The sequence below is a fragment of the Protopterus annectens genome, chromosome 8.part0 (assembly GCF_019279795.1).
Source record: "Protopterus annectens isolate FY-2018-M chromosome 8.part0, PAN1.0, whole genome shotgun sequence".
NCBI classification, from domain to species: domain Eukaryota; kingdom Metazoa; phylum Chordata; order Ceratodontiformes; family Protopteridae; genus Protopterus; species Protopterus annectens.
In genome coordinates this window covers 1,771,758,455-1,771,781,309 of record NC_056741.1, presented here as the reverse complement: position 1 = coordinate 1,771,781,309, position 22,855 = coordinate 1,771,758,455, and the positions used below count along the sequence as shown (strand labels likewise).

At 39.7% G+C, this 22,855-nt stretch overlaps 1 protein-coding gene across 1 annotated transcript in view; it reads right to left on the bottom strand.

Moving 5' to 3' along the window:
• Positions 1-22,855, bottom strand: part of LOC122808562 (cytochrome P450 2F2-like) — a 1,017,871-nt gene that overhangs the window by 11,168 nt on the left and 983,848 nt on the right. The window lies entirely within an intron of this gene.

Below are 22,855 nucleotides of genomic sequence, written 5' to 3'. Positions count from 1 at the left end.
CTCATAGAGTCCCTTCTGGAGAATAGTTGTGTCATCCGGGGAATCTATTATCGCACGCACTTTACAGTTTCCAGCAAACTTAGTCAACCACAACCCTCCTGTGTTGGCATGTACTTCTGAGAAGTATATAACAAACAGGAGGGGCCACAGGACTGAACCCCGGGGGACACCAGTTGTTACCGGTTTACAGTCTGACATTTAGCCAGCAACTCTTACTCTGTGGGATCTATCTGTGAGCCAGTTTGCAATCCATCTTGTGATGTATGGATTTATTCCCAGGTTGGTGAGTTCATCTATGATACCTGAATGGGGAATGGTGTCAAAGGCCTTAGTGAGGTATAGGTAGGCTGTGTTGAGCTCCTTTCAATCATCTGTAGCCTGGGTAACTGTCTCAAAGAAATCCACCCAGTTCAGGAGGCATGATCTGCCTTTGATGAAGCCAAACTGGGTGTGCTCAACTGTGTGAAGGTTCCCAATGTCTTTATTGTTGAGTTCCATTATGATTGGCTCCATTGCCTTGCAGATCAGACTCATCAGGCTCATAGAGCGGGAATGCCAAGGGTCTGTTGTGGTCCCACCCCTGTGGAGTGGGAAGAATGTTGCTGTGCAACTTTCTATGGGTACATATCCTGTAGAGAGGATGTAGAGAGAGGTGTAGGTATTCTTGATGAATATGGATACATCCCCATCCTATGTGCTATGATCCAGGTTCTGATGCCGAAATGTATGGAATGAGTAGTATCCTGGTAGTGCTGGTGTGCTCTCTGGAGCCTTGAACTAGGTTTCTGTTACTGCACAGATATCAATATTCTCCATACTGAGGAGTGCCTCGAGTGTGTGCATTTGGAGGCTGAGACTTCTGGCAATGAGTAGCATTTAGCTCACTTTGTGGATATTTGTGTTGGTTACGGGGGTTGGTTTGTCCTTTGAGCCTTGCCTAAAAAAGGTAATATGGGAACAGCAAGAGCCTTGGCCAGTATTCAGAAGCATAGGGGTGACAGGTGCAAACCATCTCTAGCAAAGCAACAAGGCTTGTCTATCATGTCATCCCAGGCAGACAGAGACTGGATCCCCTTTGAATGACACCAGAAGCTCAGCCAATTGTTGAAGTTTATCATCTTTCTGTAATATTGCAGTATCATGTAGGTGAAGGTAAGTTGCTACTCAAGGTCAGGGTCATACCAGCCTGGGCTACATGATCATAGAGCTACTATATATCTCGTGTCATGTTGTCCTGGGAGGTATGTCTCAGATCATTCACACTGACATGTACAAAGACTGCATCATATATGTACCTGTTCTGGAGTGATGTAAGTGATTGTGTTATGTGGCGGATCATAGCACCTGACAGACAACTGACAGTACCCTTCCCCTTGTCCAGCCTTGTGAGTGGAACATCTGTGTGCCTGACTATGGAGTCACCTATAACTAGTGTGTTGGGTATGTTGTTTTGCCTCAGGGCCTGTTGTGAGGCACACTGCTTTGGTGTATTATGTGTTTTCTGGCATGTGCATGGAGGTGCATGTTGCTTGCTTGTCTGCTTAGGAGGGCACTTTCTGTTTTTCAGATTAATATTAGTATTCTCTGAGTATGGTAATGTGTATTTATGTGTGTGTTTTGCTGGTGCTTATATTGTAGGTCTATGTGAGACTGTTGGTGTTTTGCTTGTTTGGCCCTACTCCTCTTGACTGTATTGTCCAGTACTGGGTTGACAGAGCTTAGCCACCAGTTTTACCCTGTGTGTGCCAGCATGTGGTGCATCAACCCACATATGATATGGTTATGGCCTATGCATACAATACACTCACAATACACCTAGTATGATAAGCCTGCTGAGGTTAGAAAATGTGAAAAACCCCTTTGGGCAAACTGTCAGCGAGTAATGTCTGCATTGCATCCTGTAACTCCATATTGCTTGCTGAAGTGTAAAAAAGTACTTAGTTTGGATTAAGAACCCTGCACTTGCCAACTGTGTATGTGTGTGTCTGTCTCTTCTTGGGGAGAGAGCAACCTTTATGGAGACTACTCACACCCCTTAAAAGTGATATACTCATCTTTGTCAAGTCTGATGATGTCACCATCCTACAATTATAGCCGTGGGAAAGTGCAATTCCAGTAATGTGTATAGCATGTTGTGTAAATGTGTATTGTTGTAGTATCATGACGTAGTTCGATAGGTGTTTGAATCCTGCACTTGCCAACTGTGTGTGCCTGTCTGTCTCTCCCTGGGGAGGGAGCAACCTTTTTGGAGACTACACACACACCTTAAAAGTGATATACTCAACTTTGTCAAGTCTGATGACGTCACCATCCTACAAATACACCTGTGGGAAGGCGAACTTCCAGTAATGTGTGTAGCACATCATGTAAATGTGTACTACTGTAGTATCATAATGTAGTTTGGGAGGGTTTTGAATCCTGCACTTGTCAACTGTGTGCGTCTGATTCTCCCTGGAGAGAGAGCAGCCTTTTTGGAGACTACTCGCACCCCTTAAAAGTGATATACTCATCTTTGTCAAGTCTGATGATGTCACCATCCTACAAATATACCTGTGGGAAAATGCAATCAAAGTAATGTGTATAGCACGTCATGTAAATGCGTACTGGTCTAGTATCATGATGCAGTTAGGTAGGAGTTTGAATCTTGCACTTGCCAACTGTGTGCGTGTGTCTGTCTTTTCCTGGGAAAAGAGCAACCTTTTTGGAGACTACTCACACCCCTTAAAAGTGAAATACTCACCTTTGTCAAGTCTGATGATATCACCATCCTACAAATACACCTGTGGGAAAATAAAACCCCAGTAATGTGTATAGCATGTCGTGTAAATGCGTACTGCTGCAGTATCATTATGTAGTTAGGTAGGGGTTTAAATCCTGCACTTCCCAGGTGTATGACACCATTGGTCAATATAAAGTGGATTTTGACTTTTCTAGAGTATTACATATCACAATGACAACTGTATGCACATGTAAGGCAGCTGTGGGGCAAAGCCATATACATACATGTAACCTCAATTTTTTCATAGGTGAGTACTATGCTTTCTCAATGAAAGCATCTGTTAGCCATGCCAGAGCTTGCTAGCATTTTCCAGACCTTAGGTTACTTCTGTATGCTTGTGACAAGTGTAGCCACTGCAGGGATCCCTGGGCTACATCATCTGTTTCACATCCACTCATCACGGTTTCTATTGAAGATTGTGAGTAAGGGTTTATGCTTGAGGTATATTTGAATCCTGTTCTAAAGCAAGCAAAGTCTGGCAAAGATGACTAATCATTATAGGTGTGCAACAACCTCTGTTGATCTGCATGCAAACCCTTTATTGCTTATGTGCTCCACAGAGGGATTTCCAAAACCCTATGGTAATGTGATTATCAAAGGAGAGATGACTAAACACATGACTATATGTAGACATTAGTATCTGTTCCACATTTTTGGGGCTACTACCTATGTGGTACTCTGGGGATACTTTGTTTTCTAAAAGTGGATAACTATGTTTTCTTTGGCTTATAGCTTTACCGCATGATTTTGACACCAGGTATCTGTCTCTATGATACCCTTTTGGAGGATGTGTGTGTCATCTGGAGAATAAAGTATAGCCCACAGTATGCATTTTCATCAGACGTGGGCAGACATATCCCTACTGTGTTTGCCTGTACCTAAGAAAACTCTATGCCAAACAGGAGTGGTCCCAGGACTGAGTGCAGGTGAATACCACTTGTTACTGGCATAGAATTGTACATGGAGGCTGCACATGTTACTGTGTGTCTTACATTTGTGCGTCAGTTGTCAATCCATCATCTAACAGTCATTTATGGTCAGTCTGGGAGGTTATGTATAATACCAGAATGTGGGGTGGGTATGAATTGCTGGGTGAGCTATAGCTTGGCTGTGTGGACCTCCCCTCCCTCACCTATAGCCTTGTTAACTGGCTTGAAGTCTACTAGGTGTAGGAGCCATGATCTGGCCTTTAGAGAACCTAAGTGGGTATGGTGCAGTATTTGCAGGTTCATAATGTCTCTGTTAATGAGTTCCATACTGCTGTGCTCCATAGCTTTCCAGATAACATTTGTCTGGCTTATAGGGTAAGAGTTTCCAGGATCTGTTGTAGCTCTACCCTTAATCAATTTATGTTAACATTTGCACTTGGTGTGATGAGGGTGGACAGGATTATGAATAAGTATATTAGAGTGTCAGCCCAGGTTTGAAGGTTAGTAGACCAAGCCCGATAGGCAGGATTACATTGGTTTGGACATGTGCTGAGGAGGGATGCGGAGTATATTGTGAAATAGATGCTAAGGATGAATCTGCCAGGTAACAGGAAAAGAGGAATGCCTAAGATGAGGTTTATGGATGTGGTGAGAGAGGACATGCAGGTGGATGATGTGACAGTGCAAGATGCAGAGGGCAGGAAGAAATCTGAAAGGAGAAGAAGAAGAAGAAGACATTGTAGCTCAACCCTTGTGGACTGTGAACACCATTACTGTGCGTCATTCCACAAGTATGTAACCTGTATAGAGGCTGCATCTGAACAGAGTGTTTAGGTGAGTGGTTACTTCATATGTCAGCTTGTGTATGACACAGCCAAGGACACTGTCCAGTACCATTGCCACTGTGGTTTGGACTTTGGTCAAGAGATGTTTTAACTAGAGTGTCTGTGAATCATCAGGTTTTACATTCCTCAGGTCTGGAAATGTGGCCCTTTTGTAACGAAAGGGTGGTGAAATCCGAATTCAAACTGTCTTGACAAGATATTGGTAATGTCATTCAGATAAGTGTACTTTGTGACCATTTACATTAACTCTGACCCGATCTGAGATTTCCCCTCTAGATTATAAGCAAAACTAAAGAAAGCTTTAGTGTTGTCTTTGGAATCCTTGCCAATTTGTATTTTGAAGCTTGCCTTGTATGATTAATGAGGGCTTGTATTTTCCCAATGATACTGACCAGAGAGGTTATCCCTTCTTGGTATGTAACTCTGTTTTGGTACAACTTCACACCTTCTATTATATATTTAGTTTATGGCAGGGATCCATGAGACTAATGCACTTTTACTGTATAAGTGAATATTTCTTGTGCTTGTGATAGCATGGTCCATGCAGCCCTGTAGGTGAACACTGTGCATTACTAAAGAATTATGCAGCTGGGACAGTGTTAACCTTAGTAATGCAAACCAATGACAGATAGCAACAACATCATCACCCACAGCACAGTGTCAACCCGTGTCATACACACACATGCGTACTCAAGTTCCAAAATGTGTGTAGTACAATGCATACTGGCCACAAATATAAACACTGGCCAATACAGAGCATGTCACCCTGCCCATGTGTCCAATATGCATGTACATGCAGACAGTGCACCTCTACCATGTTCACAAATGGACACCTGCAAACCTGTGTTGCACACATCCCACACTTACTGTCCACTGTATAACCCATGCTGACACAACTACACACATCAGCCAAGTGGCACATGGGCAAACAAAACACAATTGGAATAAACACTGGTGAAAACAATGCAACATTGCTAATTACAGCTTTAATGCATCATGCCTGCTCAGCTTCACCTTCAAAGATATCATTACACTTTACTGCTGACAACATGCTACACATCCAAACATTTCTATACTTTATTAAAGTTACCCTGTGCATCAGCACCCTGTTAGCCTGTTCTTGCATCAATGTTACAGATGACAGGAGGTGGCACAGGTTTCAACATATGCACAGGGTGTGTTATTGGTTTGCCAGAGGCCTACACTGAGCCATACAATCAACATGTGTGTGTGTGAGTGTGTGTGTGAGGGCCATGAGTACTGTTATGGGCCAAAGTTGATGTCATGTGTGCGGGCATGTGTTTGCCCTAGGTTTCTGGTTTATGTGTGTGTCTGCATGCACACAGTTCCACCATGTGGTTGCCATATGCAGGGATTTTTGAGACAGCTACAGACTGTACCTGGCAGGCTTTACAGATCACTGTCTCTGGCCACGGATACGGAGCCCATGCCTGGCAGGGGTGCTACAGACAGTATCAGTTACTAATTCAGATTGGGTACTATCCTCAGAGGTTGACAAATGTCCACTGGATCCAGGTCCCTGCTAGGACTGGCCAGAGCCACATGCACGTGGTTTGCTAGGACGGTCTATGGACAGCCCCCCCAACATTGTTGGAGCTGGTACTGGCACTACAGGAGTGACTGTGACTTGCTGGACATCCACGGTGACCTCCAGCTGGTGATGTTGGTGGCATACATCCACGTCGATGTCTCAACCGTCCCGCACTGTCCTGACACATGGACATGACATTGTGGAGGACAACCAATGTCTCACCCCAACATCTATCAATAACCTCAGTGTAGTTACATATAGCACCTGCTAGGTCATGGATACTGTCATTTACATAGGTGTAATGAGCCCTCTGTGCCCTTAGCCCCTGTCTGGTGTACCGCTCCATTCCTGTCTGTGCCTCCATGACAGCCTGGAAAATGTGTGTGGTAGAAAGAGGTGTGGCACATCTGCCAGGAGCATGATGACCAGCAGTGCTCTGACGAGAATCCCTGAGCATCTGCCTATGTGGTACCATTCCAGACATCTGGCTATGGTTGCTGTGTCCTGATACATGTTCCATAGATACCACACTGTCCTGGCCAGTGCCAACCATACACTGTCCCTCAGCTAAGAGCAATAGTGATGATGGATGTACAGGCAGTATGACTGTGTGCATGGATGGGGTGGAGACTTATGTACTGTCAATTGGTGGCCCAGCAACAGACCCTGACAAACATGCCTGTGCCTCAACACACCTATCCTCATGATCACTGTCTGTCTAAGTGACATCAGGTTCCCTGCTGTACTGAACCAGTCCCACCTCGCCACCTGTGTGAGGAAAACAGGAAACACACTTTAAAACCTGAACATGACTTCAGACCACATGCACACATGCACACACACAAAACTACACGCTCCTGAAAGCAGATACACACACCAGCAATCACAGAACATACACAATAGCAGGTGATGGTGGAGTATAGTATCACAGGCAAAACAGTAACATCACACCTATCAGCATGCAGGACATGTGTTGCTCAACAGCATGCAGTGCAAGTGTAGTCAATCCTTATTACTAACAGTATACATGGCTTTGATGCATGTGTTTTGTTATTAGGTGATGGTCCTCCCCCTGGAACACAATGCATACATGGACACAACATTGCTGTGCAGGTATTCATAACCCTGTGTTGTACTGTGCACCATAACTCACAGGCGTGCATATCATTGCTGGATGTATATCTGTGTGTCAGATAGGTATCCGATGCTGATTACAGCCTCTGTGTCTTTAGCAAATAATTGTGGACACGTGTTTATTGTGGACACATTTTTAGCACATGCATGATGTGTATTCACACAACATCATCAGTGGTGCATGGATAATTGATAGAATACCATTCGGCCACATACCCAATGTACAGTACTTATGGTGAGTGTAGATCATATTGAGGACATGCCAGTCTCATCCATGACATGGCATGCTAAAACACAACTGCATATTTAAACACTACACATACCCAATATGTGTCATATGACCTAGCCAATCAATAGCATCACAAGACATATATATGTCAGTTGTGCAAATGGTGATTGGTATGCATACTGTTTAGAGGTGCATATGTGTGCACACATGCATCATTATGGTGTGTAGCAATGACAGCTATGTGTAGTACTATTGTTACAATAACTGGATGGGGTATAGTAAAATAGGCCATCATCATGAAGCATCAGGTAGTAACTCAAGGCTATAAATGTTTCACAAACCAGCACAAATCATGCTGTGCCAGAACGGTACTACCTTGGCTAAATTCACCATTTCACAACCAATTGTTATGTGAGTTTGTAAGGAGGCCAGTAAGGAGCATTCCCTGACATGAATGTGTAGTGTGTTGCAGAGTGTTTAAATGCCCCAGGATAGGCCTCTACCCTTCAGGTATATTCTGTGTAATGTGTGGATGAGATTTTGGATGCGGGAGTGTGTCTTTACAGAGGGTTTGGGAATCCTTTATGTGTAGCATGATAAAATGCTCTGTGTATGACATAGATGTGTATGTTATGTGGATGCTGAGTATCAACTGTGCTTATCCAATGGTGATTACAGTCTAGCCACATTTGTTTGAGATGGTCTGGGTATTGCATGTGTTTGAGGCAGCTAATCACATTAGTGAGATGTGCGTGCTCTTTCACCAAACATGCACAGCATGCATTATGGGTAGGTATGTTACATGTGTACATGGCCAACACCTTAACTATGACATGCACTTTTTATTTCCAATAATAAATGTAGAACACACTCATCAGCATCTGTCCACTGCCTTGACGTCACCCCAGAGGTACCTACATAGAGATGAGACAGTTTGTCAGTGGCCACAACTGTGGCATTGCTACTGTGTGTTTGCAATCTTACAGTACAACAACAGTTTACATTCACAGGGCAACAGATTACGTTCCAAATGATCAGTATTGCACAACAACAGGCTCCACATCTTTGAACGACACACTCCACATCTCACATATGCATGATCTACCAATACAGATAACAGTAGTCTACAGATATGTCATGTTACCTGCATGCTCCATGTGTGCTTGCTGGGTGGCTCCAATCTCCATCATGGTGTATATCTGTGGCTGTTGTTGGGCAGGTGCCACCAGGTTCATGAGCAGCTCCTCCACTCTGGTGATGGGGGGATGGATGCTAACACCACCCCCTGTTGCAAGCTGTTCCGTATGCACATCAGCGGCACGCTGACGGACATGTCAGAGACGATCACTGCAGTGGTGGCGTACCTGCTCATATGTGCAGTTATGCAGGCCTACCTCATTGACCCTGCGGACAAAATCTTGCCACATTGCAGTATGCTCCTGCTGGTCCTGGCTGGTTCGTGAAACGAGTAAATGGTAGTGCTGAATCATAATGCTAGTGATGATATCATCTTCAGCCCTACTGCAGCTTGGGTTCCTGTGGTGGGCCATGATCCCTGGAAGACATAAATACATAAATATGTCTGAGCAAGTCATATGGCACATTTAACAATATACAGTACAGATATAATTGAACTGCTATATATATATATATATATATATATATATATATATATATATATATATATATATATACTTACATATGTTGTACCTGAGCCCAGATTACAATAATTACAAACACACATACATCTCCATGTTGGAGTACATTTTCTGCAGTGTTGTATGATTGTACTGGATGTTATGTTTGTGAATACACAAATGATATGTATATCTGAGATGGCTTAGTGGCAAATCACGTAAGCTGTAATGGGAATGGTTGTGGGTTTTTTCCTAGTAAATGCTTTTTATTTTTTTACTAGCCAAAACAAAGGTCAGGGGCTACAGATGGAATAAGGCACATCTCAGCATTTGCAAGTGGGTTTTCAGAAGGGTAAGCACAGCTTATGGAAGCAACCTATAAGCTAACCAAGAGTGAAACACTGTAACTGCCACTTATCACTGCTCACCCACAACTGCTTGAAAGTTCCTTGCTCACTCTCTATCTAATGAACCATGTCTGCACAGCAACAAAATAAAATCACTATATAAGACTATACAAGAGTACATGGCACACTGTTTGCAACATGATGCACCACCTAGCCACAGCAGATATACATCAAGCTGATGTGTAAAGAAATATATCATCCATCACAATCAGTGTAATGTCCAGTAAATGTATTAATATTATACCACATAACTTGTTAATGCCAAACCCATGGCCAAAATATGTGCACAATTGGGAATATAGGTCACATACTGCTTTAGTACACTATAAATGTTGCTAGATACACAGTTATATGTATTACCACACATATGTCAAAGGACATGTTACAGACATACCCACACACACGTCAGACATAATTACAGGACACAAAGGTATGACAACCCAGATAAGCTTTCAGTGTGTACTATACAGTACTGTGTATCAGTACTTACACAACCTTAATCTTGAGAAATGTAATCTGTGATGAATACAGGGACCACACAAAACAGTAGATGCAAGCAATGTGGACATACACCATACTTTGCTGTACAGACCCAGAGCTTCATTTAGTACTACAGTACACACAGGATTTGCGTTCAATGTTGGTACCAATCAATAATCATAGATGTAGTGCTTTAGCCTCCAGTGACACACCCTAGTTAAAACCAAGGGACTTAATCACACTGTATGCAATAGCACTTGTTCTGCCTAGCAACAGAATACACAGCTTTTGCTAGGATCAAAGCAAGGACCCGGAATACCATAACATAAACAGTTTCCTAGTAAGCTATCCCACAGATACATATCTTTGACATATTCACAAACATATTGACCATCACAGTCAGTCAACAGTACAGAGAATCTATTGCAACAAGTAGATGTAGGTGTGTATGAGTATATATATATATATATATATATATATATATATATATATATATATATGTACATATACACATCCATTTGTCTGTAAATATATATATATATATATATATATATATATATATATATATATATTGACAAGGTTATATAAACATATATATATATATATATATATATATATATATATATATATATATATATGTATATGTACATATACACATCCATTTGTCTATATATATATATATATATATATATATATATATATTTATATATATATATATATATATATATATATATATATATATATATATATATATACATATATATCTATAGGAACATATACATTTCACCTTTCATAGTCAGAATATCAGTTATACAAAGGATGTAAGGTGTACAGTAATGTAATAACATTGCACAGTCTTGGGATAAATGCATTGAAGGTGTTCACAGCCCAGGTAGCTTTAGCAGGCCTTACTGGCTTCAACATTGCAAACTGAATGAACTACCCACAGTGTTTAACTACCACATGTCATATACCAGCACTGTATGCTGTCTTGTTTGTCACACACTAAAACCTACATAAAAATATGTGCATACTAACCTTCACCAACATATATATACCCCCTTTGCAAACAGTTGCAATATGTCCCCTGCTCTATGCACATATACATATGTGAATATATATGACACATATATATTTCTCTGTATGTGTGTGGCATAGACACACATGGTCCACACTGTTGTAAGTCCCTGGACCTCACAGCTGAACTGTTGGGCCTTGCTGCAACACAAGCAGGTGTCACATATGAACACAGACTAACATTAGGGGGGTATATATGGCAACATATGCTATATAAGCATACTAGACTGCTACAGCACTTGCCAATGCTAAGCTATACTTTAATATGACTATCATGCATGTGTTGTTCTGTCACACCCATGTTTATATAATGTCAGAGCTAATCCCCCCAACAGCCATTGGCCACACTACTGTACAGAACACAGATAACATGTATCAGATCTTTGACATTTCACAGGTATGTCCCACTGCCCACAGGTACACACAGTATTGTCCATAGCAGTAGTTAAGCAGAACATCTGTGCAGAAAGAAGTACTGCTGCCACATATGAATGTTTCACATTATGTAGACTATTCTTCAATAACATCTACTACATGCCAGTAAATACTTATGTGTCACATACCTTTCCTTTGTATAATTTGGTAATATTTCTTTTTCCTTTTCTCTCTCTCTCTCTCTCTGTCTCTGTCTCTCTTTGTCAGTCTCTGCAATAGAGTGATTGAGTTTGTTGGCATAGATTGCAGCCTGCTTTTCTAGGACTTGCACATGAGCATGTGATGGCCTCTGCACCAATTAGTGCCCACCATTTGCCAATTGCATACAGCCTGCTGTGTAGTAATTGAAGTAATCACTGTCATAGCAACCCAGTACTATAAATTGCTGACTCGTAGGCATGGCCCTTTCAGCTTTCCAAGATGGAGCTCATCCTTGTTTGGCGTGGACATCATTGTTTAAGACAGAAGTTAGGAGTAGTTCTTATATCAGAAGCCAGGGGTGTAGCCAGAGATTTACATTTTGTACTCAGACCTAATGTTGCTGCTTCCAGTACCCACTTGTCAGTGTAAAAATGTAGTCATCCCTCAAAATGCTACCCCAAGATACATGGAAATCCCTCAAAATGCTACCCCAAGATACATGGAAAGATGTACTTTCCTTTCAACTGTTACAATTAACTGTCATACAAAGCTAGTTATAGCGATGTATTCATTTGGCACAAGAATTGTTTGTGAACTACTATACTGTAAATATTAATTTACACAGTTCTAAACAGTTTGTGCTTTTTAGTGTTGGCATTAGCACAAGCTGCTCAGACAAACTGGACTCATTTCAGTACAGTGAGTTTGCTTACCTACATCCTTGATAGACCCTGCACACACAGGTAAATTCTACATTTGGGTAGGGTTGCAGAAGTACAGAGAGCATAAGTAGTACTGTGTACCTTTCATCTTGCTGGACTTACAGGGTTGCTGTGTACATTACTTTATCAAGGAATGTACTCTGTCTGCATAACTCCCAACTGTGGATCTATCCACATGATAGCCAGAGAATAGCCTGTTATTTTTTGTCTGTGCAACACACAGGTCTTTTCACCAATAGAGCAATGACATTCTTACAGTTGGTTCCTACCAGTGCATGGCTACATCCATTTGTATTTCAGTGTTTTATTCCTACATAAGGGTATGTTCCCAAAACTCCTTCCAAAGCTATTTGCACAGTGTGTAACAGCAGAAAGGCTAATATGCCTCTGTGTTTCTGCCTCTGCCAGACCTCTCAATCAATCAGGGACAAATTTGAACAGAATCAGGGAAAAGTCAGGAAAAAATCAAGGACAATCAGGGACATTTTTAAAGTATTAGTGCTATTACGTTGAAACATTGAGAGAATCAGAGCATATGAATTAATACACCTTTTCTGAAGTAAAAGAAGTGTATAACTCTTAATTATTGTCATTATTCATAAGTGTAATTCACCACCTTTCTGCCCAAAGTCACTAGTTTTAGTAGAGAGATTGAAAGTTCTGTTGCAGAACCTCTACGCCAGCTTGAGGCCCGAGTGGCGCAACTCCCGGGTCAGCCTGCCCCTCCTACACAGCCCCCAGCACAGCCACCTTCTGGGCCGTGAAGGTGCAGTGGTGACTGCCCATGGGTGGGGACCTCAGTCCCACTCTTTCCATCTGAGGGCTCATGGGCTTGCGATTTCCAAACATCTCTCCCCATCAAAGATGTTCACCCACCACGTGTCATATACCGCCCCTGTATGTGTCTTGTTTGTCTGTCTGTTTACCTCCCCAACCTACCTCCCCAAATACACCTACTTCCCCTACTCCACATTCCACTCTCACCTGAAAAGAAAAGGCAATCTGCTCCCAAAAAAAAAATACGCCCCATACACAGCTGCCCATTTTTCACACATGTCCACTGGAAACATGAAATGTAGTTTAATTGGCATTACAACATACTTTGTTGTCCTCACCCCTCTCTCAGGGGTTGAAGGGTTCATATCTACCTCCAAATTTATTGCATATGCACAGCTATTGCTGTTGAAGAAATGGGCAGCTATGGACCCTCCCTATACCCATACTGCACATCCCGAGCTATTTTCCATACTGTCTTTCCCTCTTTGTGCCCTTTTGTCACCACTTTCCTATCTCCCCATTTTTCTTTTCTTTCAAAGAAATTAGCGCGGGGGTGAGCGGGGGTAAGCAACATTAAGCAGTTGTGAGTGGGTTTGCATGGGTTTGCGCATGGCTAAGCAATGGGAAGCATTGCGCAAACCCACATAAACCCGCTTACAACAGCTTAAAAGTGCCTTTGTCACTCTGTATGTGAGGCCCTTGTTCTGCTCAGGAACAAAATAAAACACCTCTGTAAGTCTCGAACCCTGCACACACTACACAACATGAAGTACCACTAAGCCACAGTAGATATACATTTAGTTGGTGCTTAAATAATTATATCATGCATCAGAATGAGTGAATGTAAAGGAAAATTAGGAATACCATACCACACAACTTGTTCTGTGGATGTTGACCAACAGTTGTTGTGGGATTACATTACATGACTGTGATAAGAGAAGCAGCCATTCTAGTAGGAAATAATGTTACACCATCACCTTACAACCCCACACAGTATCACAGCAGGGCAAACACTGGCATATCTGTTTAGGGCAGAGGCCATACCTCTCAACTGTCCCTAATTTTCAGGGACATCCCTGAGTTTGACTCAAATTTAGCTCTGTCCCTCTGAATCCCTCCTAAAACTAGTGACTTTTGACAGAAAGGTGGTGAATTACACTTAATGAATAATGACAATAATTAAGAGTTATACACTTCTTTTACTTCAGAAAAGGTGTATTAATTCATATGCTCTGATTCTCTCAATGTGTCAGCGTAATAGCACTAATAGTTATGGTACGTACGAAGGGTGATAGGTGCCTCTCCGCCCACACTTGCAAGGGGGGCCGAGCCCCATCCCCTGCAGCTCTTCCAGCCGAAGGTGGCACAATATTCCCATTAAACCAACATACCAGATTTTCAACAGTTGAAAAACAAGCATAACGCATGCATATATAGAACAATAGTGGACATTACAACAGCATGCAGGTTTAATTGAGGGCAACAGGCCACCAATATTGTGGTATTTTAACAGGGCACATGCATAGAAATAAATGCAAATATTTATAAACCAATAGGACATATGTCCCAACAAATGTTTTGAGATTAGACATACCGATTGAAGTGTGGAATTGCATTTTTATGCACATATAGTAGGGTGGAAAAAGATAGCTCAGTTAACAACTTATATATCCTTCTAGTTTTCACTACATTCCTATTAACTGCAGTTATATGTCCCTTACATGTATTATTACACTAGCCAATGTCCTTATATTGTGCAATTGGATTTTGCTAGATCATTATATACATGAGATGTATCTTACATACAAACTGTCCAAGATGCAGATGTTACTGCAACGTATTTTGAGAGCTGCTCACACACACTACTGCTAAGATGGTACACTGACAGCTCTACTTTCATATAATCATCTAGATATGTTCAAGTGAAAGTATCAGTTATATGTTAACAGCTCCCTACATTTCTGGCAGCACACTGACATTTCTGGGGAACACAATACCAAGCTACTCATGTGCCAGATTAACCTGTACATGCTGGGCATGAACCAACAGTTGAGGGCTGTAAATATGCATAAAAGCTACTGGCACTCCCTTCATCCACGTTATATGGGCCTACCCAAGTGTGGGTTGACACCGCTTAATACAACACTACTATTTGTAGAATGCAACAGTACAACAACATATCAAAGAAAATGACAGACACACTCCAGGAATTATACATTTATTAAAGGAGTATTACACCTTTATTTATTGGGTTAAAACACTTTTTGAGGGCTCTCTCATTTATTTTATATAACAGTACATGCGGAATAATTACTAACCTGCCTCATGATGCAACCTTTGCAGTCTATCTTCATGGGCTTGCAGATTCCTAGCCCGGTCACCTGCAGCTGTGAAGTAAATGCAGTGACATTGAAACATACCTATCCATAGTATAGACAAGCATGGCAATTCTTAACTACTTAATACTATGGTTACTTACTCAATACTGGAGCATTAGGCATCCTATGGGATTCCTGGATCCACCAGTCCAGTTCATCCCCCCTGTGCCGTTTCAGGTCAGAATAATGGTGCCTGACCTGATCACCAGTCTGAGGAACTCCAGTGGCACTGGTGAGATCATGGGCAAGACTGTTCCAGGCCTCCATTTTATATTGGGTACCCTGGTACTGGCCATGCAGGAGTCTTTGCTTGTGGTTGTGGACGTGGAGCCAAACCATAATTTTGGACTCCTGGATGCCCCAGCATTGCACTCTAAACAGAGTGCCTTCACCTACACCAGCCATGCTGACTGCAGAAGGAAGCTACAACCAGTTATAGCACGTATTCCCGCCTTTGGAGATTAGATATGCCTCATTTCCCACACTTATTTGTGATTGCCCAGTTTTGAAAAAGCTCAGCTGTGGGCACATCTGCTTAGCTGATGTTGGCAATGTTTAAAATCCCTTTAATAGATATGTCTCTGTTGAAAGTGCATGTTTGTGAAATGCTATCATGGCTTAGTGGTTAAGTACTGTGACTATAGTGCACAGTATCCTGAGTTCGAGCCCTGTTACTGCTTTTTATTTTCCTGCTGGGCAAAACTGACTGGTTAAGGAACAGTAAAGCAGGAGTGAGCATGTTTGCTTGACTTTGCCCGAGTTTCCCCTAGGTTGTCCGGCGTTGCGCTGGTTAGCGCGGTGCGCAGCTACACGCAAATGTATTTAAATATGCTCAATACTGCTAAAATGTGGTTAGCAGTGCTTTATATTGCTTAACATAGGTTACTCATGCCTCAGAATGCATAAACATTTCACCTTCATATATATATATATATATATATATATATATAATATATATATAAAAAATTCATGCACTACTAAATTTAACATTTCAATGCTTTTTACAAAACTTATACATAAACAATGTCAGGAAATGTTTTTGTATACAGATTTCCCACAGAAAATGGAACGTGCAGTAGTGGGACTTGAACTGGAAATGCCTCCTCTTTGTGCGAAAGCTCTAACCACTACGCTATTGCTATGTTGTTTAATTTGCATATATTTTTCTTATTATCCTCTTCTGGTGGCTAAGCTGCTGTAACTGTAGCTAAGCAATGGGCAAACCTGGGCAAACATGCGCAACTACGCGCAGCTATATCGGAAGATAAAAAAAATATTTTTATTCTGTTAGTTGTTGAACATATGGGGGAGTGTAGTGTTACATTGTACACATATGAGCAGACTCGCTCACTTAAATGTGAAGTTGCAGCATTTCTTCATTGCAGGGGCGTGGATATTTGGACTGCTCGGCAGTCCAACACGCCCCTAAACTTGTCCACGATCCGTGTAAACTTTAGAGTTGAGGCAGCACATCCTCATTAATATGCATGGTGTGCTGCCATCATACTCTTACACTGGCACTTCCATGCAAGACTAATCTAGTCTTACATGGAAGATTAGTAAATTCGGGGGTATGTGTTTTATCAGGAAAATCCCTTGTAATAGTAAATGGTATTAAAAATCTATGCCACAGTTTTATATGTAAATTTGTGTTAATGAATTTTCTAAACACATCAAAACTATTGTTTATTAGTGTTAGTTTAGTTAATTTTGTTGTACTATACTGTAAATTTAAACTTAAATAGTGCCATATATTGTTATCTTTGTCAGTTACCAAAGCATTATTTGATAAATAATTTTTATTCATTAGTATAATGGAGTGTAACTGTTTCCAATTGGAAGAGTATCTAGGATGTATCCAATTCATCACTATTTTAAATATAGATGCCTTTATATAAGTTTCAGTCTCTAGGAATTTTAACCCCCCCCACTTGTTCCCATTTTCTGATGAGAATATGCCACTCTATTTCATTTGGCGTACCATAGGGATGTCATCAGAGTTGAAGTGATTTCTTTAAGGATTTTCTTTCCTGGTGGAAGTATAAGGGCTTATGCTATATATAATATTTTAGGTAACAAAACCATTTTTATCAGTTGTAACCTATCAAATGTTATAAACAAATTATTCCATTTGCTTATTAATGTCTTGATTAAATCTATGGCTTTAGCAAGGTTAAGCTGTAAGGTTTCCTCTATATTCTTGACTAGGACTATTCCTAAATTGTCTAGAGTTGAAACTCGGTTTCCAGTGATATAATTAATTGGAACCTGTATGTTCTTTTTTTTATTTAATAATAAATATTTTGATCTAGATTTGTTGAAGGAGAGTCTTGAGATTTTTTGGAAATTTGTTGTTACTATATCCACTTCACCTAACACTTCCTTAGAGTTGGGTAAGGTAAGTAAGACATCATCAGCAAACATCATTATTTTAGAAATATATTGGTCATATATATTTATACCTCTTATCTTTGGATTATTACATATTAAAATGGCAAGTATTTATATGGCCAGAGCAAATAGGATAGGGGACATGGGATATCTAGTACCTCTAGTGATTTGGATTGTTTTGGAAGTAAAGGGACCTAATTTAACATATGCTAGACTATTTTCATAGATTTTTTTATCATTGTTATAAAAAAGGGGGGTAATCAAATAACTGTAAGACTTTAAATAAATAACCCCAATTTAAGGAGTCAAAGGCCTTTTGAATATCTAGACCTATTATCAGTGCTTCATGGTTTCCTCTATTGAGGTAATCTATCAGAGTTACTAATCTTTTAATATTATCCTGTGTATGCCTGTTATGTATGAAACCAGTCTGGTCTTCATTAATTATTTTAGATATGGGCATTTTCAATCAACTGACCATAATTGACATAAACAGTTTATAATCATTATTCAACAAAGAAATTGCTCTATATGAGTTGCAATGATTAGGGTCCTTATTCTCATTTAATATAGGAGAAATTAGAGAATATCTCCAAGAAGGAGGAATATTTGCTAATGGTTGAACTTCAAGAAAGGTTTTATGCTTTGGGACAAAATTCTTTGCTATTCTCACACCAGGACTATAGACATGGTACCCAAACTAGAATAAATAAAAATGTATATCTCACACGATCTTTATTCTAAAATCTTGAATTTTTCAATACAACCTTGTCCCTTTTCATATCATAATTCCCTGTTGTTAACAATACACTTGGAATTCAATCAGTTATTACTTCAAGGATTCCTTCATATATCACAAAAATTAAGAACTTTAAATTTTGGATAACTTTTGAACTTCAGCTTTTCTTAGAGATTAATTATAAACCTGAAGCAAACACAGTTATGGTGTGGGATTCTCTTAAGGCCTATCTATATGGTAAAAACATTAGCTGTTACAAAAATAAAATTAAAGAATGGGACTCAGAGTTACAGCAACTCCAAAATCAAATATTATCTCTTAAATCTAATAAAAACTTAATTGCTACAGATAATAAGAGGAAAATAGAGGAAGCAAATAAGAAATACAATGAAATATTATCCTATAAAACTAATTTAGCTATGGAAAAACTGAAATTAAATTCTTATGCTACCTCTCCTAAGCATCTTCATAACCTATCTATGAAAGTTAAGATACAATAAAAAATTAAAACCATTGATAGTATCTTTTATGAAGGGAAAAGGAAAAAAGTCTCGGATATAGGGGACATTCTGGAAGCTTTTAATTATCATTATGCAGAGCATCATAAAGATAAAATAAGTACAAATTAATGTGAGAAGTTAGAGAACATAGTTCCAACATATCAAGAATTCCTGAGGAACTTAAGTTAGATCTACAAAACCCTATTTCTCAAAAGGAAATTATAGATGGGATTAAAGGAAGTAAGTCTAATAAAGCACCTATAACAGATGACTTAATTATCGAAATTTATAGATTGTTCCCTTCTTCTACAATCTCTCTCTCTCCTACAATGGCAATTATGTTTGAATGCCAAGAATAAACCAGGGATTAATGACATCTCAATAGCATGTATTTTAAAATGTCGAGCAAAAAAATATTTAAAATATATATTGTCATCAGCACAATTGAGTAGTTGTATCTTGGCTGACAAGTTCCCAAATGTTTCACATTTTTAAGAAAAGTTTTATATTATGTTATGTGGAATATTTTAACATTTTTTTTTAAAGAAAAATAGTTTTCAAAGCAGAACAGACAGGAAATTATGTATGTTCTTAGTCAGTATATAGGAAGTCATTTTAGTGTTTGAATTTGACTCTGGTGATACCTTAGCATACTGGGCGAAAGCGCTCTCTATTTTAATTATACTTAATAAAACTATCGTCGTTTCAAACTTCGTGCAGTGGTTTTACTTTCTGAGCACCTAGTAATATTGCTTTTTTAGTAAACATATATATTTTATTTCTTCACTAACAAAATAAACTGAATCAGGAGTTAGTAGAAGAATCACTGTGTACATCTTGTCACTTCAGAATTCCACACACCAGCTGTTATATTCATAATTTAAAGAGAATGGAAAGTATGCTGTTAGAGCACACTTTAGACTTTCTAAAGATAATGTTTTATTACAAAGTGTGTATTGTTAAAAATGTAAAAAAAAAAGATTTAAACGTTTATTGCTTTATTCAATGTCTTTAAGTAGCTGAACAGGAAATGGCCTCAGAGAGGTGCTTAATAGCCAGGTAATACTACAAGCATTCATTAGGTATGTTTGGGATGTATAAAATGTAAAAGAACAAAAAATGCTTAGAAAATATACAATTATTTGCTTTTGTGTGATGCATGAAATATGTTTAAATGGAAGTTCACACTGGTTTATTTATGTAAAGAAGCCAGATACCTGAAGCTACTTAAATCATTTTCAGTGTTATAAAGCTAAGAATGAGTACATTTGCAAAATTAGATGATAACTCTTCTTCAACCTGTGATGCAGGAGTACAGTCTGACTTACTATATGATATAGGTCACAACAACGTCTTCTAGCTTTTCCCAGTTAGGGGTCACCACAGCAGATCACCTGTCTGGTCATGATTGGCAGTGGAGTTTTACGGTGTTGAGTTGCCAGCCTGGCACCCAACCTTCCACTGAAGGCACACACATGCACACATTCACACCTAGGGTCAATTTGGAGTGTCCAATCCACTTACAGCATGTCTTTGGGAGGAAACCAGAGCACCTGGAGGAAACCCACATGACCACAGGGAGGATATGCAGACTCCGCACAGAAGGCATCCCAGCCGAGGATTGAACCAGAGAACCTCTTGCTGTGAGGCGACAGTGCTAACCACTGCACCACCGTGGCTGCCACACAACAACCACACATAATATTACTAGATACAACCTTGCCCAAACAATTCCAAGCCTCAGACATGTACTGGGAGCCACAATAGCCCCCTGCAAAAGCCTTGGGCAGGGGTACTTTACCAGGAGTCCAGTAAATATTCTGGACTCCTTAGCACTCCACCTCTGTGTCCTAAATTGAGCTTCTTCCCCTCTACCACAAGACATGCATAATCCCAAAAGTATAGTATAAGCAAATAATAATTTCCTGTCAATTCCTGTTATCGCATTTACTTGTAGTGCGCAAACCTGAGAAATAATGCCAACACATTTGGGAGATGTTAATTGGTGAGCAACAGTGCCATGCAGGGAGGAAAGCAATTTGAAATTGTAAGGTTAATCTGACACTTGACATTAGTTTGAGGGGTGTCTTCTGCTTTAAGTGGTAGGTGAATTAACTTTGATGACATGTATTGGGGTGGGGGGAGAATGTCCTGACCTGACACTTGTTTGATTAGATTTATACACTGCTAAAATCAATTTTTACAGTATAGGATTCAAACCTATGCATAAGGGACTAAAGATTTTCTTTTGTGGTGATTTCATATTTTTGCCACAGAATAAGTGCTTCTCAGACATAGTCATGAATCATTCATAAATGCAGTTGACAATGTGAGGTGTTAACCATGTATGTGTGTGTCTAGATAAGAACCTTGCATATAGACTGATTTGTGTATGTGTCTTATTTAAGTGTGAAGGTCATCCAAGTCCAGATAAGCAGAATTATACTTACAGAAACATAGTAGACAGTATACCCTTAGTCATACATCTGAACAATCAAAGCACAGTAAGGGTTTCTTATTCCTCATACATATACTTTATATCAGCTCCACTATTTATGATGATGTATAAAGTGGTATAAGTGAGACTGAATATAATGTGAAATGTAACAACAGTAAAAATGTCTGGAATTTCCTGCATTAGAACCCAGGGCCATCTTTATGGCAGCCCCACACTTACACCTGTTGCCACAAAAATATTGAAATAACACTTGTATATTTTCTTGTTTATTATTATAAACTAGACTGTCAAAACATTAACAGCAGTTTGCACTTCCTGTATTAGAATCCAGGATCATCTGTATTACAGTCCTACACTTACACCTGCTGCAATAGGAAGAGTTAAAGAACAAGTGCATAATTCCCTATTATTTCTTAAGTTCTGTGTGCCAACTGCCATGCAACGTCACTTAGCATATTTGTGCAGTGCCCAAAAGAATTAATAGAATGTATCTATTTTAAATTGCCGATTGCATCCTCTCTGCAGGTGTCCGATGGCTGCAGGTGTTGCAGAAGCTTGCTAACCAGTGAGCAAAGTCTCTGAGAGGTATTGCACAATGGAAAGCAAAACTGCAACACTGTATCCTTTTTGAACTTTATACTGCCTACATCCTGTCTACAGTTGTTATGTCTACCTTCTGTGTGGGCCACTACTCCAGGTGTGCACAGTGATAAGCATCATCCAAATGAGATAAGCACAGCTAAACATGACATTCATTGCGTTTCTCCATTTCTCTTGTTTGCGCTACATTGTTCACTGTGCAAACACTGGTATAAAAAAAATGAAAAACACAAAAAAGGGAAAATTAGATGAAATGAAGAAAATAAATCTATTAAATAAACAACACTACAAAATTAATGTTGGTACATATGAAATATTTTTACACAGGTCTGGATATGAACTCTCATACCAATGGTCTTTCAAATCACAACAAGGGTGTCTTATCCCTTTTTGTCACATAAACAGCTTTTCAGCAGAGAACTAATATCATTGTGCATAAGCTATCTGCAACATCATCCACAATACTAACACAACATAGACAGGTGTTTGTACATGTATTAATTTTAGAAGTAGGACACTGAGTGATCACAAAACCATTTCTGACTAAAGCTTGTTAAATGCAGCTTTGTCTTATCTCTCTATGTTTGTTGCTCATTCTTGTGTTATCTGACTAGTAATCTGAGACATGCAGTCTGTAAGGCATTC